This window comes from Oryx dammah, unplaced genomic scaffold (assembly GCF_014754425.2).
Source record: "Oryx dammah isolate SB20612 unplaced genomic scaffold, SCBI_Odam_1.1 HiC_scaffold_3, whole genome shotgun sequence".
Classification (NCBI taxonomy): domain Eukaryota; kingdom Metazoa; phylum Chordata; class Mammalia; order Artiodactyla; family Bovidae; genus Oryx; species Oryx dammah.
In genome coordinates this window covers 57,292,148-57,308,085 of record NW_024070187.1, presented here as the reverse complement: position 1 = coordinate 57,308,085, position 15,938 = coordinate 57,292,148, and positions in this window count along the sequence as shown.

The window sequence follows — 15,938 nt, the reverse complement described above, 5'->3', positions numbered from 1 at the left end:
CCTCCTGGGCTAGACACTGAGAAGTTGTAGAGGTGGTCTCAGAACATGGGAGTAAGAGTCTTTTGCTAAAAGAGCTCTGCGATGTCATAGAAGTCACTGCAAATCTCCTGGTTTCTTTGGTTAGTTAGTCTCTAAGATCTCTTCCAGCTTAAGGGAATGGTTGTCTTTGTTTTCCATGAATGGCACGTGTTCAAGGGACCTGTTATACTAGTCCTTGAGAAGCTGCATGGATGGAGAGATGGGGGAAAGTTATCAAGAAGCAGGGGAGTTCAGCAGAGTCTGGGGGTAGATCTGTGGATCTATCTGTAGATCTAGTCTGTAGATCTCAGGGACAAAGGAAGTGATGTAGAAAGGATTACTCAAGATTGAGAAGCTGGGCATTGACACGATGGGGATTTATAGTCCCGACACTAAAGACCTATAAGAAAAATTCCATCTGTTCTTATTAATTGTTAGAGATGACTTTTATCAGAAGCTAAGTGAAACTGCAAACTCAGCTGAGAAAATCCCATTTCTGTCTGGTTCCTCAGAAACTCCACCCCCTCTTTTTCCGGCTGGGTCTCTAGTTACAAGTAGTTCACCAAATACCTTCCCATTGCCTCATTAATAACACTCCAAGGCAGGGCAATTCTTCCATTTTTTCAACAATTTCTCTGATGTCAGATCATAAAATCATACTTCTTGAAAATCACTTATTCTTGAATATTTCCTCTCTGAATTGATTTTACAGTTATATCACTTTATTTAAATCATTTTCTATGTCTTTTTAAAGTAGAAAAGTATGTTGTGTCTCATCTCATTTCCCTCTTTATATATTTTTCTATTAAACATCACATGGAGAAATGCTTCTACTAAATAAGTGATGTTATCATCTACCTTTATGAGTTTTGATGCATAACAACTACCCATTCACATGTCTTTGAGATGCCTCATATGGTGTGATTTCCTGTTTGTACTTTTATTGTGTATATGTGTGTGTGTGTGTGTGTGTGTGTGTGTGTGTGTGTGTGTGTGTATGTGTGATCTACACATTCACTGAATAATGAGCCACCTACTATATGCCATGCCCTGTGGGAGATGGAAGTTGAAAACACATAGTCCTGTCTGCCAAGGAGCTTATAATCAAATAGACAAATACTTTGATCATTTCAAAACAGTCTCCAAATTAAAAAAAAAAAAATTTTATCCCCCCAATTTTTTTTTTTTTTTTTCTGGCTAGGTAGCCTGGCAATTCCCAGACCAGGGACGAATACTATGTACCTTTGAGTGGAAATGTGGCATCTTAATCACTGGACTGTCAGGGAAGTCCCCCCAGATGAATTTTAAAGCCAATATTTTGGAACCCAAAAGAATTTTTCTTTACAAAAATTTTACACATTTAATAGTTTTCAAGTTCAGTCTCCCTCAAATGACTGAATACATACTGTACTCTTACAGTACAAGCTATATTTAGTATAACTTAATTACCAATTATTTACTGATGTACCTTGTGAGGAACTAGAATACAAAAATGTGTAAGACATATTTCTTGCTTTCAGGCAACTGATAGTTTGGTAGGAAAGGCAAATCAGTAAACAGGTAAGTTCTAATAGGTACAAAGGGTGCCAGGTTGGTCTGGGAAACTTCCCAGTGAGCGCTGATTACCAACCTACCAAGTTCCAAGTTTCATGGACACCACTGTTTAGGGACAACATAAGAGGCTTGGAACACATTTTCTACTGACAGAGCTCTGATGGTGGAAGAGAAAGAATCCATTTCTCTACTCTTCAGACCTGCTGGTGAGGCTGTGGAGATGCACAAGCTCCAAGGTAGTAGGGTCATAGCCCAGCGCAAAGGCTGAATGATCTGTCAAACCAGGACTTCCTGTCGGTGCCATCGTGCAGGCTGACTTCCTGTTTTCCCCTTACTCTACATCAGGAGTGACCCCTGGTTTTCTTCCACTGACAGCACCATTGACTCCTTTCCTGGCTCACTGTGCAGCTAAGAGCAGCCTAAGAAACCCATAAGAACTTCTCAGTGTCTTTAAGATAAAATCCAACCCTCCTTCAGGGCTGATCCTTGTCTACATCTCCATCTTCCCCAAACCACACCCCACTGTGTTCTCTTTTCTACAGTCATGCTCCCCTCTCTGCAGTGCCTTCAGCTCTGCACTCTCCAGTCTTTTCTCCAATCTCTTAGTTATACTCTTCCTTTGACCTCACGACTTTTGGTCCTGCTCTAGGACAGAAGCCTAGTCATTCACCCATCCTCAGCTTACAGGTCATCTCCTTAAAGAGTTCTTCACTGAACCACTGTGAGCGAGCGTCCAGGTGACCCGGCACCTCCTTGACCTTAGTCCTCATCACGCTTCACATGATTATTCCTTTCACTCCTTTATTCTGTGCACTCTAGAGGGAGGACACAGACCACGTGTCTAACTCACCACTGCATTCCATCACTTGATCCATCACTTGACGGATGCAGGATGGACTTCATGGGCGTGCAGCCTGGGTAGTTGCACCAGGTTTCACACTCACAAAGGTGAGTTTAATGCTTGATTTAATGGTTGCTATTGCCATCTTGGAAACTCTTAGGAATGCAGAACGAGCGGTCCCCATTTGAATGTTGCAGCAGAGCCACACAAATTATGAGGCTGATCCTATGTGGATAAATAAGTGAATTGATGGATATGTATATCAATCTTCAGAATTTGTTGAACCAAGGCAATTAAGATTTCTGAAGTCCTAACTTCAAACATGAAAAAATATTTTAGGAAGAAGTTTCAATGTGTAGTTTAGGTATCTTTATGATCGGAGAAGGCAATGGCACCCCACTCCAGTACTCTTGTCTGGAAAATCCCATGAGCGGAGGAACCTGGTAGGCTGCAGTCCATGGGGTCGCTAGGAGTCGGAAACGACTGAGCGAATTCACTTTCACTTTTCACTTTCATGCATTGGAGAGGGAAATGGCAACCCACTCCAGTGTTCTTGCCTGGAGAATCCCAGGGACAGGGGAGCCTGGTGGGCTGCTGTCTCTGGGTCGCACAGAGTCGGACATGACTGAAGCGACTTAGCAGCAGCATGATCTGTTTTGCTACTTTTTACATATTGTTTGTTAGAGAGGCAGTGCCTGAGAGATGTACTTCCTTGTTTTGTGAGAAGTATTTTCATTTAAAATTACTTTTTCTTCAACCACAACATTTATGAATTTCCAGAATGATTTACTTTGTCTTGTTTCATTCTAGTAATTGGAAAGATGAGTTTAACTTCTTAGAAAAGAAAGACAAGGGAGCTGGAAAATTCTACAAAGAGTGAGTGCTACCTAGATGGTACCTCCTTAGGATGCATGAGCGTCAGCAGGAATATCATAATTTGAGTAGTAAGAGCAGTATTAGAAAATAATGAATCTCAAAGGAAAAAGATACAAAGTGGGAACGTTTCATTCATATAGTCAAGGATACCATTCAAGAGAAAAATGTCTGGGACTGAGCTTTCAAGGTCTGTAAAGGAACTTGTGGTAAACTTTGTGAGGACAGCTGGGGAGTCTTTTAGTTCTTTTATTAAAGGCCTTTCCTAACCTTCACCATCTTCTCTAGCAACCTGTGACTGCCTTTACTATCTTTGACAGACTATGGAGAAAGCAGCTCTTTGGAGGAAGTAGGATAGGAATATGGATTCCAGCAGAGAGGGACCTGGAGCTCTTCACCATTTTGAGAAGCTAATTTTTTCTTACTCTTGTAGGTCCAGAGACGCAGCTTCAGGTCTGGCTATGCTGATCACTCGCTGTATGACTTTAATGATTTCTTGCCTCTATAGTTGTGCTTTCTGGTGTGTAAAGCCAGAAGTGGATTAAGATTTCACATCACCTCCCACCTATCTTTCCAGTACCCCCAGTCTCCACTGAAGGATATTCCCTTCCCTGGCCCCAGGAGCTTGGAACTCACCTCCTGATCTCGGGCTCTGGGCTCTTGCTCATCAGACCTCCTTTTGCCACTTCCCGACTCTCTGTCCTTTCTTGGATGTGCTGTGGTCTGTGTCTCTGTATCTTACTGAATACTCTTCCCTGATCTCCACACTTTCTTGATGTACCTGCCTAATACCTACGCATCCTTCAAGAAGTTAAATTCCATCCTGCTCGGAGCTCTTTTCAGTTCAGCCTCTAGTCCACATGCTACCTTGTCCTGCACCGATTCCCATATGTTCTCACAGCCGACACTTTCCACTTCCAGCTCTCATCACACTTTATTCTTGTCTATTTCCTTCTGGAGTCCCAGAGTTCTTCAAGAGCCCAGGTTATGCCTCTTCAACATGCAGCACAGTCAATCAGACACAGCAGGTGTTCAATCAATGTTTGTAGAATGAATGAACCTATGAAGGAAGGAATGAGACTTCATTATCATTCATCTGGCTTTTAGAAAGCAGCCTGCATTTAACTGGGCCTCCTGAAAACGCAGTGTCTTAATGAGAGAGGGCCAAGTTGTAGAGGTTTGGGCTGAGGGGGGAAAAAGGGTCTCTCTGCCCCTCAATTGGCTCTTCTGCTTGGCCTCAGCCCACCTGGCCCAGCTCATAGCACAGTTGTAGGGAGTAGCAACAAGAGGCATCAGGAAGCTCCTTGGGTTTTATTGACCTTGCCCACATTTACTGGATGTTTTCACCCTGTCTTAATGGTACTGGCAGTAGGAAGGAGGGAAAGGGAGCAATTATCCCCAATCACCGTAGCTCCTGTCAGATTGGCACAATTCCTTTCTCAGACGTACCCAGGACTGTATGTTAGAGACATGATCTTCAGGCTTGGTGAGGAGAGTGATGTAGCTGATGGAAGATATGTATTCAGCAAACACACATGCAGCAGGCTCTGCGCTGGTGCTGGCATAGGTATGTGAGGACCAGACACAACCCCTGGCTTTGAGAAGCTATAGTCTATTTGGGGAGCCAGACAGAAACACTACAGTGGAATGACTATTATGTAAACTTTTCTTTCCTCAGTATGTAAATAGCTAGGAGAAAGATATACCCAACTGAATGCAGAGTTCCAAAGAATATCAAGGAGAGATAAGAAAGCCTTCTTAAATGAACAATGCAAAGAAACAGAGGAAAAAATAGAATGGGAAAGACTAGAGATCTCTTTAAGAAAATTGGCGATAACAAGGGAACATTTCATGCAAGGATGGGCATGATAAAGGACAGATGCGGTAAGAACCTAACAGAAGCAGAGAGATGAAAAAGAGGTGGCAAGAATACACAAAAGATCTATACAAAAAAGGTCTTAATGACCCAGATAACCATGATGGTGTGGTCACTCACCTAGAGCCAGACATCCTGGAATGTGAAGTCAAGTAGGCCTTAGGAAGCATTTTTATGAAAAAAGCTGGTGAAGATGAAGGAATTCCAGATGAGCTATTTCAAATTCTAAAAGATGATGCTGTTAAAGTGTTCCACTCAATACATCAGCAAATTTGAAAACTCAGCAGTGGCCATAGGACTGGAAAAGGTCAGTTTTCATTCCAATCTCAAAGAAATGCAATGCCAAGAATCTTCAAACTACTGTACAATTGTGGTCATTTCACATTCAACCAAGGTTATGCTCAAAATCCTTCAAGCTAGGCTTTAACAGTACATGAACCAACAACTTCCTGATGTTCAAGATGGATTTAGCAAAGGCAGAGGACCAGAGACCAAATTGAGAACATCCGTTGTATCATAGAAAAAGCAAGAGAGTTCCAGAAAACATCTACTTCTGCTTTATTGACTATGCCAAAGCCTTTGACTGTGTGGATTACAACAAACAGTGGAAAATTCTTAAAGAGATGGGAATACCAGGCAATATATTTTACCTGCCTCCTGAGAAATCTGTATGCAGGTCAAGAAGCAACAGTTAAAACCAGAAATGAAACAATGGACTGGTTCCAAATTGGGAAAGGAGTACATCAAGGCTGTATATTGTCACCCTGCTTATTTAACTTAGATGCAGAGTACATCATGCGCAATGCTGGGCTGGATGAAGTACAAGCTGGAATCAAGATTGGTGGGAGAAATATCAATAACCTGAGATATGCAGATGACACCACCCTTATGACAGATTTTATTTTCTTGGGCTCCAAAATCACTCTAGACAGTGACTGTAGCCATGAAATTAAAAGATGCTTGCTCATTGGAAAAAAATTTGTGACCATCCTAGACAGTATATTAAAAAGCAGAGACATCACTTTGCTGACAAAGGTCCATAAAGTCAAAGCTATGGTTTTTCCAGCAGTCATGTATGGATGTGAGAGCTGGACCATAAAGAGGGTTGAGGGCTGAAGAATCAAAGGTTTCAAATTGTGGTCTTGGAGAAGACTCTTGAGAGTCCCTTGGACTACAAGAAGATCAAACCAGTGAATCCTAAAGAAAACCAACTCTGAATATTCAGTGGAAGGACTGACACCAAAACTGAAGCTCCAGTACTTTGGCTACCTGATGTGAAGAACCAACTCACTGGAAAAGACCCTGATGCTCAGGAAGATTGAAGGCAAAAGGAGTAGGGGACAACAGAAAATGAGATGCTTGGATGGCATCACCCACTCAGTGGACATGAGTTTGAGCAAACTCTGGGAGATAGTGGTGGACAGAGGGCCTGGCCTGCTGTGGTCCATGGAGTCACAAAGAGTTGGAAACGACTTACTGACTGAACAACAATATAGTAGGAACAGGTCTGGACACAAGAGTTGCAAGCTCCAGCCTGGGGTGGGGTGGCTGGTTACGAGGAAGTTGAGACAAGATGTGGAACTCCTCTGGGGATAGGGAGAGACCTGGGTCCTACTCTGACTGCAGAGGCCTGGATGGGAAAGAGGCCAGATGGTTTCGACATAGTGGGTTCAAAGGGTAGTGTGTGCTCCAGCCAAGGATAGACCAGTGTTGGCACCCATTGGCATCAGGTAGTGTAATCCAGCAACTGTACTTTGGCCAGGATATTAGACTGTGGCCCAGAGCATAGTTGCCAGCATGTGGCTATGGCTAAGACCAAGTCTAAACACAGACCCTCCTGCTTCTTCCCCCAGCTTCCGCAGCAGAGCGTGGCGAGCAGTGCTCCAAGGGGCTCCAGGACACCCAGACTACAACTCTACTTGACTCTATGTCTGAGTTCTTAGGTCCTTGGTATATCTGAGGCCACTGACTTCTTGCCCCAATCAGAAACAGAGGCGTGTCTGGGCTTGTAAGTAGATGCAGCCAACAGGAGAGCTAGCCAAGGGTAGGCAAAGGCCAGGGAGAGAAGGAAGGGCCTGGGAGTACATGGGGTAACTTGCAATTAAGTGGCAGAGTAAATTACTCAGAAGACAACATTCCTCAACCATTCCGAAATGAGTTTACTGTAATTCCAAATAAAAACAAAACTTTCAGAACTGATACTTAGACACTTAAGTCAAGGTTGGTTTGTGTTTTTTTTTCTATAGTTTCAATATAATTCAGCACTTTCACTTTGCGAAGATAGACCTGACCTTTATGTGGTCTGCAGAATGCTGATTCAACATCAGGGTAACCAGTGGTGCAATCATGACATGAAACAAGACTGGTGGTTGTCAGGGTTTTTAAACCTCCTGACTTGGGTTATCCCACGATCTCTTAACACTCTGCCTTTATCAGAAACTAGAATCCTTGCTAAAGCTGAGGGCTGGGTATGCACACGTTCATTTGGAACCATTTTTTAAAGGATTTTATTGTATTTTATAAGAGGTAGAGTGCTGATGTGATGCAGGTCTTTCTTCCTTTTCTGTAGTAGCTGGCAGCTGAAGGGCTGATGAAAGAAGAAAAGGGGAAGGAAGAGGAGAGAGAAGAGGAAGAGGGGGTGAGGAAGAGGAAGGGCCAGCAGGGAAGGCTCACTTTTCCTTCCCTGGAAACCTTGTGTTCATTTCCAAAACTCTAACTTGAGGTTCTCCTGGAAAAGGAAAAGGCTTGGGTTCTTTTGCATGCTTGATTGTTTGTGTGTGTGTGTGTTTTTTTTTTTTTTAATCTGGATTGATTTTATGGTTTCTCTGGAATCAAACTGGGAATTGAATTATTCCCCAGGTGAAAAACATAGACAAAAGTTCTACAGTGTTCTCCAAAACACAATGCAGTACCCACCCCTTACACTGCCCCCCCCGACCATACACCCACACTTCAGAGCACCAAATTGACGTGTTTGACATTCTTATCGTAAATCAAATCTGCTCTGCACACCAGTACATAGTGCCAGTAAGCCCAGTGTAACCAATTCAGATTTTTCAGCCTTGACTTCCAGTGGTGAGAACAAGTAAATGCTGGCAGAGAGAAAAAGGACAAGGCAAGGATGCCATGGACATGCTCTTTCAGAAGGCAGGAGCACCGCTGGAGTTGGGGAGGAAGGGAGCCTGAAATCAAGGCTGACCCAGTGCTCCTCCGGGATAGGCTGGCAGAAGCCAGACTGGGTCATGTGGCCTCAGGGTGCTCCTAGTAGGTTCTTTGCTTTTTCTCTGCAAGAGCAGAGTGAACTCTGATGCAGATAAAAGGGAAGATGCGAGAAGTGACCTGTCTTCTGGCTGGTGGGACCCAAGCCTTAAGCAGCAGCCCCTGATCCACGTCTTCTCACTTGTCCTAACTCTCACACCCCAGCTCTGGTCCTTCTTCTAGAAACTTGATTTTTGCCTGAGTCCTTAGTTCACCTCTTGTGTCGAGTTGTGTCCTGGGTACATACAAATTGAGATATTCTTCCTTGATGCTCACCACAGCTGCTGCTTTGATCCTTCTGGTTCTGCATCCTCCCTGTTCTCTACTGCTGTGCTATCTTCCTTTCCAGCCCCTGGTGCTCCCCATATCCAGCACTGGACCTCCCTCCAGCTGAGTCTCTTTAGGAACAAATATATAGGTCTATCGTTGCCAGGCCCCTTTAGTCAGTACCCCTCCACAAAAGGTTTACCTCATTTCATCTTCTCCATAAGGAAACTCTTCCAGCTCGTGACACAGTATGCAATCTGTGAAAATAGAACTCTCAAGTCAAATCTTGTAATCTGAATCACTTTCAGATTCCTCTTAACGTATTACAGATATATTGTTAGTAAAGAAAGAAGTTTTGCTCTGTAAATTCAGCTGTGGAGTTGTTTCTTCCATTGTTCTTGGCATGGTACCTGATGTTCCACAGCACCTGCTTTGGGAAACATCACTCTTCCTGCTGCTGGGCAGTGTGGTACAGAGGCTGAGTGACTTGCTAGGGGACCGTGCTGCTTCTTACAGAATCACCTCGGGTGAGTTAATCTCATCTTCTTCTGGAGATCAGGCTGATCATAACATATTGCTTTGTAAGGACACAATGAGATCACTGATGCAAGGTGCTTAGAATATGACTAGAATATTGTGCCCACTCAATAAGTGACATTAGTTATTTTTCTCACTTTCTTTTGGGCCACCTCCAATTCTATAGTCTACAATATTTTCAAGGTGCTTTTTTAGCAATAAGTAACACTCTGGGGTGCTATCCCATGCAAACATTTTAGATAATTTCCCTATAATTTACGACCTTACATGTGTATACAATAAAGAATCTTAGCCATAGTTTTGCTTACTTCTGCAACCTCAGGAGGTTTTGCTGCACTTTACTTAGTCACTTGAATAATGCTTCAGTTTAAACAAAATCTCCATGATAGTTGAAGGAAAAAAATCAGCTTGTGTCTCTCCCACAAAACAGATGGCAAATGATTCAGAACAAGACAGTCTCTAGAGTTACAAATAGTGCCCTTTCTTTTGGAAGAAAGAATGACTTATTTTTTGTGCCTATGCCAAAGTCTGGGACAAAATTAAGTTACTCCTTGTTTATTTCCTTTTTCCTATGTTATCTCCAACTGTCTGGCGACTGCCCACTCCAAGTGAAACGTCCTTTCTCCACTCAGAGGTTGTAGCTCAAAGGAATAAAACACCTCTTTTAGAAACAGACAAACACAGATAAATAAACAATTGTCCATGTGCCTGAAGCCCCCCAAATAATAAATTAGAAAACCTACTTTATTCTTAACTACAAGTAACACACCAATGTATTCTCTTACAGATAAATCTGAAGCCCTCATTGACTGTCAACTCAATCTCAGGACTTAGTTTGCATGTACACACACACATACACACACACATCATTGTCTTGTGTTTGCTTTTAAGTAAACTACATCCAGTTTTATTTTTCAGCCTATCAGTTTAGTTCAGTCACTCAGCTGTGTCCGACTCTTTGCAATCCCATGGACTGCAGCACGCCAGGTCTCCCTGTCCATCATCAACTCCCAGAGTTTACTCAAACTCATGTCCATTGAGCTGGTGATGCCGTCCAACCATCTCATCCTCTGTCGTCCCCTTTCTCTCCCCGCCTTCAATCTTTCCCAGCGTCAGGGTCTTTTCAAATGAGTCAGTTCTTCACATCAGGTGGCCAAAGTATTGGAGTTTCAGCTTTGCCATCAGTCCTTCCAATGAATATTCAGGACTGATTTCCTTTAGGATTGATTGGTTGGATCTCCTTGCTGTCCAAGGGACTCTCAAGACTGTTCTCTAACACCACAGTTCAAAAAGCTATTTCAGTCTATTTCAAATTTATTTAAGTGATTCATGTGTTAGTCCCTATCATCCACAGCTATAACTTCATCCAGTGAAATTGCATTCCAAGTACTAATAATACCATTGTTATTGACATTATTATCTGTGACAACCTTTTCTTATTAGATTGCATAGATCAGTTTTTCTCAAACTTTGTTACATATTAAACTCGTTGGGAAACTTGAAAAAAAAATCTTAATACCCAGGCTTTACCCAGGGCCAGTGAAATCAACATTTCTAGGGGTGGGCAGAGGCATCAGTGGTTTAAAAGATGACCAGGTAATTCCAATGTGCAGCCAAGTTTGAGGGCCAGTGGTTTAGGAGATGTCTGAATTCTGCCTCCTTAAACCTGATTCCTATCACCTTCAAATCCATGTTTAGAGAGGCTCTGAACTGGTCCAGGCTCCCAGGGATGAAACTTGGTTGGCCCAGGCAGACCAGGGGAACCTGTTCTTCTCTCCTGGCCACCATCAAAAATAAAAGCTGAGCAATAGCATTTTGCTGTCATTTCTTTTCTGATAATTCAGAAATATTGTAGCAGGTTTCTTCTGAGCCACCAATGAAACCTTCAGGAATATTCTGGGATATCTATGGAGGTTTTTCACCTTTAAAATTTACATACCAAAAGAAATTTGTTTTCCAGAACTCTGGGATCAGTCCACAGAACTATTCATTTAAACACTGCTTTGGTTTCAATACCATAGATCACAAACAGCACCAGAGAATGAAATTACAGATGCCCCGCTCATATAGGCAATGAAAGGGTAATGATGTAAAACGTTATGGAAAGCAGAATAGTGAAGAGCAAATGCAAGGACTTAAATTTAGAGAGACTCACATTCCAATACTGGCACGGTCACTTGATCTGTGCATGCGTGCATGCTAAGCCTCTTCAGTCATGTCCGACTCTTTGCGACCCTGTGGACCATAGCCTGTCAGGCTCCTCTGTCCATGGGATTCTCCAGGTAACCCTGGTCAAATTACATCATCTTTTTGAGGTTGTTTTCTCATCTGTAAAACGAGCATACTTTTGTCTACCCCAAATATTTGTACAGATATGGTTGTTAAAAAGTTTGTTAGAGTACCAAATATTTATTGGCACCCAGAGGCAGTCAACAAAAGCTCTCTGATATTTCCATTTCAAAGTCTGAAAATAACCCAATAACCAGTTTTGTGATCTAAATAGAATCTGAATATTGGTTCCCCTCCCCCATATTTGCATTCCCTAGTTTAAAGAGTGGTGAGATGGTCCTCAGGAATAGGAAATAGATTCTTTTTAAAGCAGAAGGGACTGAGCCAGAGATGAAATATTTAAGTATCACTGGTTCTCGCTTTGCCTGGTTCTAATATGGACAAAATTCAGTTTATCACAGTTCAGTTCAATAGCACCAGATCTCAATCACACAGTTTAAATTTCAGTTTAAATTTCAGAAAAGTGGTAATTGTTCAGCCGTATCCGACTCTTTGCGACCCCATGGACTGTAGCCTGCCAGGCTCCTCTGTCTGTGGAATTCTCCAGGCAAGAATACTGGAGTGGGTAGCCATTCCCTTCTCCAGAGGATCTTTCCAACCCAGGGATTGCACCTGGGTCTTCTGCTTTGCAGGCATATTCTTTATCATCTGAGTTGACAGGGAAGCCCTGTATGAGCAATTGTATAAGCACAAGAAATTACAAACTTTGCTGCTAGTTCGTTAGTCTACAAATTCCTACATAGATAACGTGTGCAATATGGCCATGAACAATCACATCACTTCTTTCAGAGTCTGTCGTGAATGGTCACTGGGTATCTGTTGTTAAGTTCCTATACTGACAGCAAAGTCTTCAGTTGCGTTGCTTCCTTGTCTCCAGGTGATAAGCCCATATGACTTGTTACAAACATGGATAATCAGAAGAAGGAATTGGCCAACAAAAATGAAAGGAAAGCAAGAAAACAACAACAACAACAAAATAATGCTGGAAGTGAATTCGAATTGCATATAAATAGAAGAAATAGCTGAATGTGAGAGGTTCTAGACATGCAGCCAGAGAAACTTATTGAAGGGGAACTTATTAACATTAAATGAGGAATGTGACTGTGATTAAAAAGATGAACGAAGATATCTGAGAAGTGATGGTAGCGAAAACTAAAGGAATTCTCGGATGTCTTTTGTAACATTGAGAATGCAAAGGAAGAAATGTTGGAAGCTAATCTAAACTTAGAAGTACGACAATGTGCGAAGGCATAGGAAAACAGGCTTGTTTTCTATCCTAAAGTTACATGATGAGAAGACAAGCACATTCACATGGCTCTTGAGAATTTTTTGACAAAGAACTAGAACACAAATTCTCAGTGTCTCTAATATTTTAAATTACCATCTACGAAAACAAGCATTAGCTTTACTATGTTTACCTATACACTTAAAACGAGTGTTTTCTTGTTTCCCTATACACTTATGGTTGATAGTATTTTTAATGTTTTGACAAAACATTTAAATATCACAAAATTGACATCATTTCCCACTGATTATTAAGATTGCTCAGCACTGTTTCATCTTGCATGGTCTTTTTTATGGTTCCCACACTGCCATGCAAAGCCTGTGCTTCCAAACTGTTTGAAAGAGAACTTGTAGTTGAGTGAGTGAGATTAAATGTGATCAACAGGAAACCTGGCTCCTCCCTCAGCTACTTCCGGGAAGGCAAATATGAACACCTGTGCCCCTCCAAATGTCACATGTGAGAGGAGCCCATGGAAAACTACCTAGGTTTTTTCTTAATCCTTTCCTTTGAATTTCTTTATGGTCTGTACTATTAACTATTATATCTGCTTCTGCAGAACCATCAGCTTCTAGAGTTGCAGGCAGGATTTGGTCAGAGTACAAGCATAAAGCCCTTGCATTGTGCCTGATATGTAGTATGTGTTCAATATATTATTATGAAGAATCTTGCTGTTTGACTCTATGCTAACTGACTGTCCCAGTTTGTCCAGGAACCTGGAGGTTTCCTGGGATGCAGGATTTTCAGTGCTGAAACTGAGACAGACCCAGGCAAACCAAGATGGTTGGTTACTCTATTTGAGTCTCTAGATCTAGGCCAGACAAAATACTGAAACTACTGTAAGAAATTTTCTTGGGATGTAGGACGTAATTAGAAGAGAAAATTCCCCATGCATATTTTCTGGATTAGAACTTTAGGGGTAGAAAAGATTTTGCAGCCTGTGCTTCAGCATCACACAGCAGGGCTGATTCTTCCCATGCAGACTCTGTTTTTGAAAGCCTACAAGGGAAGAAAGTAAATGACGTATTCCACTGATAAATATCATTGAGCAATCACTCTGCCAAGTACCGAGGGAAACTAAGTGAATGAGACTCATTTCCAGCTCTATAGAAGCTTACATCCTAATAGACAAAACACCAGTTATATGCACCATGATTTGTCAAGAAACCACTGACTCGATGGACGCGAGTCTGAGTGAACTCTGGGAGTTGGTGATGGACAGGGAGGCCTGGCGTGCTGCGATTCATGGGGTCGCAAAGAGTCGGACACGACTGAGTGACTGAACTGAACTGAACTGAACCCTTGACAAAGAACTGACACCATGCAAGGTGCTTTAGACGTGTGATCTCACTTGTTAATTAGTCACTCAGTCATGTCTGATTCTTTGTGACCATGAACTTTAGCCTATCAGGCTCCTCTGTCCATGGAATTCTCCAGGCAAGAATACTGGAGTGGGTGACCATTCCCTGCTCCATGGGATCTTCTCAACCCAGGGATTGAACTCAGGTCTCCTGCATGGCAGACAGATTCTTTGTGATCTCATTTAGTCCTCACAATAATCCCAACAAGGTATCAATATTATTCCATTTTACAGATGAGGAAAGTAAGGTTCAGAGAGATTGAGTTGTGCAAATTCACAAAGCTAGTAGTTGTTATAATTGGTCCCAGGACCCAGAGCGTGAACTCTGGAGTCTGCTAATATGTGTTTGAATCCTGATTTCCACTGTCTTGCTATGTGACAAGTATCTGTGAGCTGCTTTTTCCTCCTCTGCAAAATTGGACAGGTAATAATATTCACTTGTGTGAGTTGTGAAGATTAAGTGAGAAATCCACTTAGTATGTGCTTAACATATGGTGTGTGTATTGTGTCTGACTCTTTACCAACCCATGGACTGTAGCCCGCCAGTCTCCTCTGTCCATGGAGTTTTCCAGGCAAGAATTCTGGAATGGATTGCCATTTCCTTCTCTAGGGGATCTTCCTCACCCAGGGATTGAACCCATATCTCTTTCGTCTCCTGCATTGGCAGGTGGATTCTTTACCACTGAGCCACCCGGAAAGCCCCTAACATATGATAAATGTTCAAAAATATTTATCATTGTCACCATCAAACCAAAGTCAGAGTATTTCCCCCATAGCAGGTGGCCTCTTCCATTTCTAGGCAAATCCTTAGGGGAAAGAGAAATCAATGGAATACTTCAAGAGTTCAGAGGTGAAGATGATGGTTTCAATTTGTGATGATAGATAAAGATCTCCTGTACAGTGGAATTTGATCTTCATAAATGAATAGACCTCAGTATCTTGAGGTTGGGGCAGAGAGAATATTCCAGGCAGAGGGAGGGATTTTAGTTGAGGCAAAGAATCAGGAAAGCACAATGAGTTTGGGGAACAGTAACTACTGATGGTTGGAGTGTAGGCATCTTTTAGGAGACTGGTGGAGAAAAGGCAAAAAGAGTGAAAGCTTCATAACTTGGGTGATGTTCTAGGAACCATTACATGGAACTTTTCCTTCAGAAGCTGCTTTCACTGTCTTCTTAATTCTGGGCTCTCAAATGGACTGAGATCAAGACTTGGCTCACCGGGGCTTGCCTGGGACAACTCCCCTTGACCCTGCTATCTCACTATCTTGTCTTCATGCCTCTTTTGTGGTGTGCAGAACTCTGGTGTTGGGTTCTACCTTTTCCAGGGTGTTCACAGATAAGTTCACAACCCCTGCTGATGGACTGGGGTTGAGGGTGGGGCAGAGACTGAAAGACAGTCTCAATGATCAAGTCCTTGGGAGAAAGACAGGAAAAACAACACTTGTTTCCAAAATGGACAAGTTTCAGGTTTCTTGGCTTTTTCTAGAGGATTAGATTGAATCAAAACACAGCACAACACAGCCACCTGTGGTGTGTATTGGAGGCATGTATATTTCTCAGAAGGTCTGTTTCTGGAAAGATGGTCCTGAGTGCTCATGGGAAATTTAGGAGGATGAGCTTCTGCGTCTAGAAAGTGAGGATTACATTGGGGAGAAATGTTTGGAAACAGCAGGAAAGGAACAAAGGCAGTGTTATGACCTGGAGTTATAAGTGACTTTTCTAATAATGTAGGGTATTTGATAGCTTAGTTGTTAAAGAATTCACCTGCAATGCAGGAGACCCCG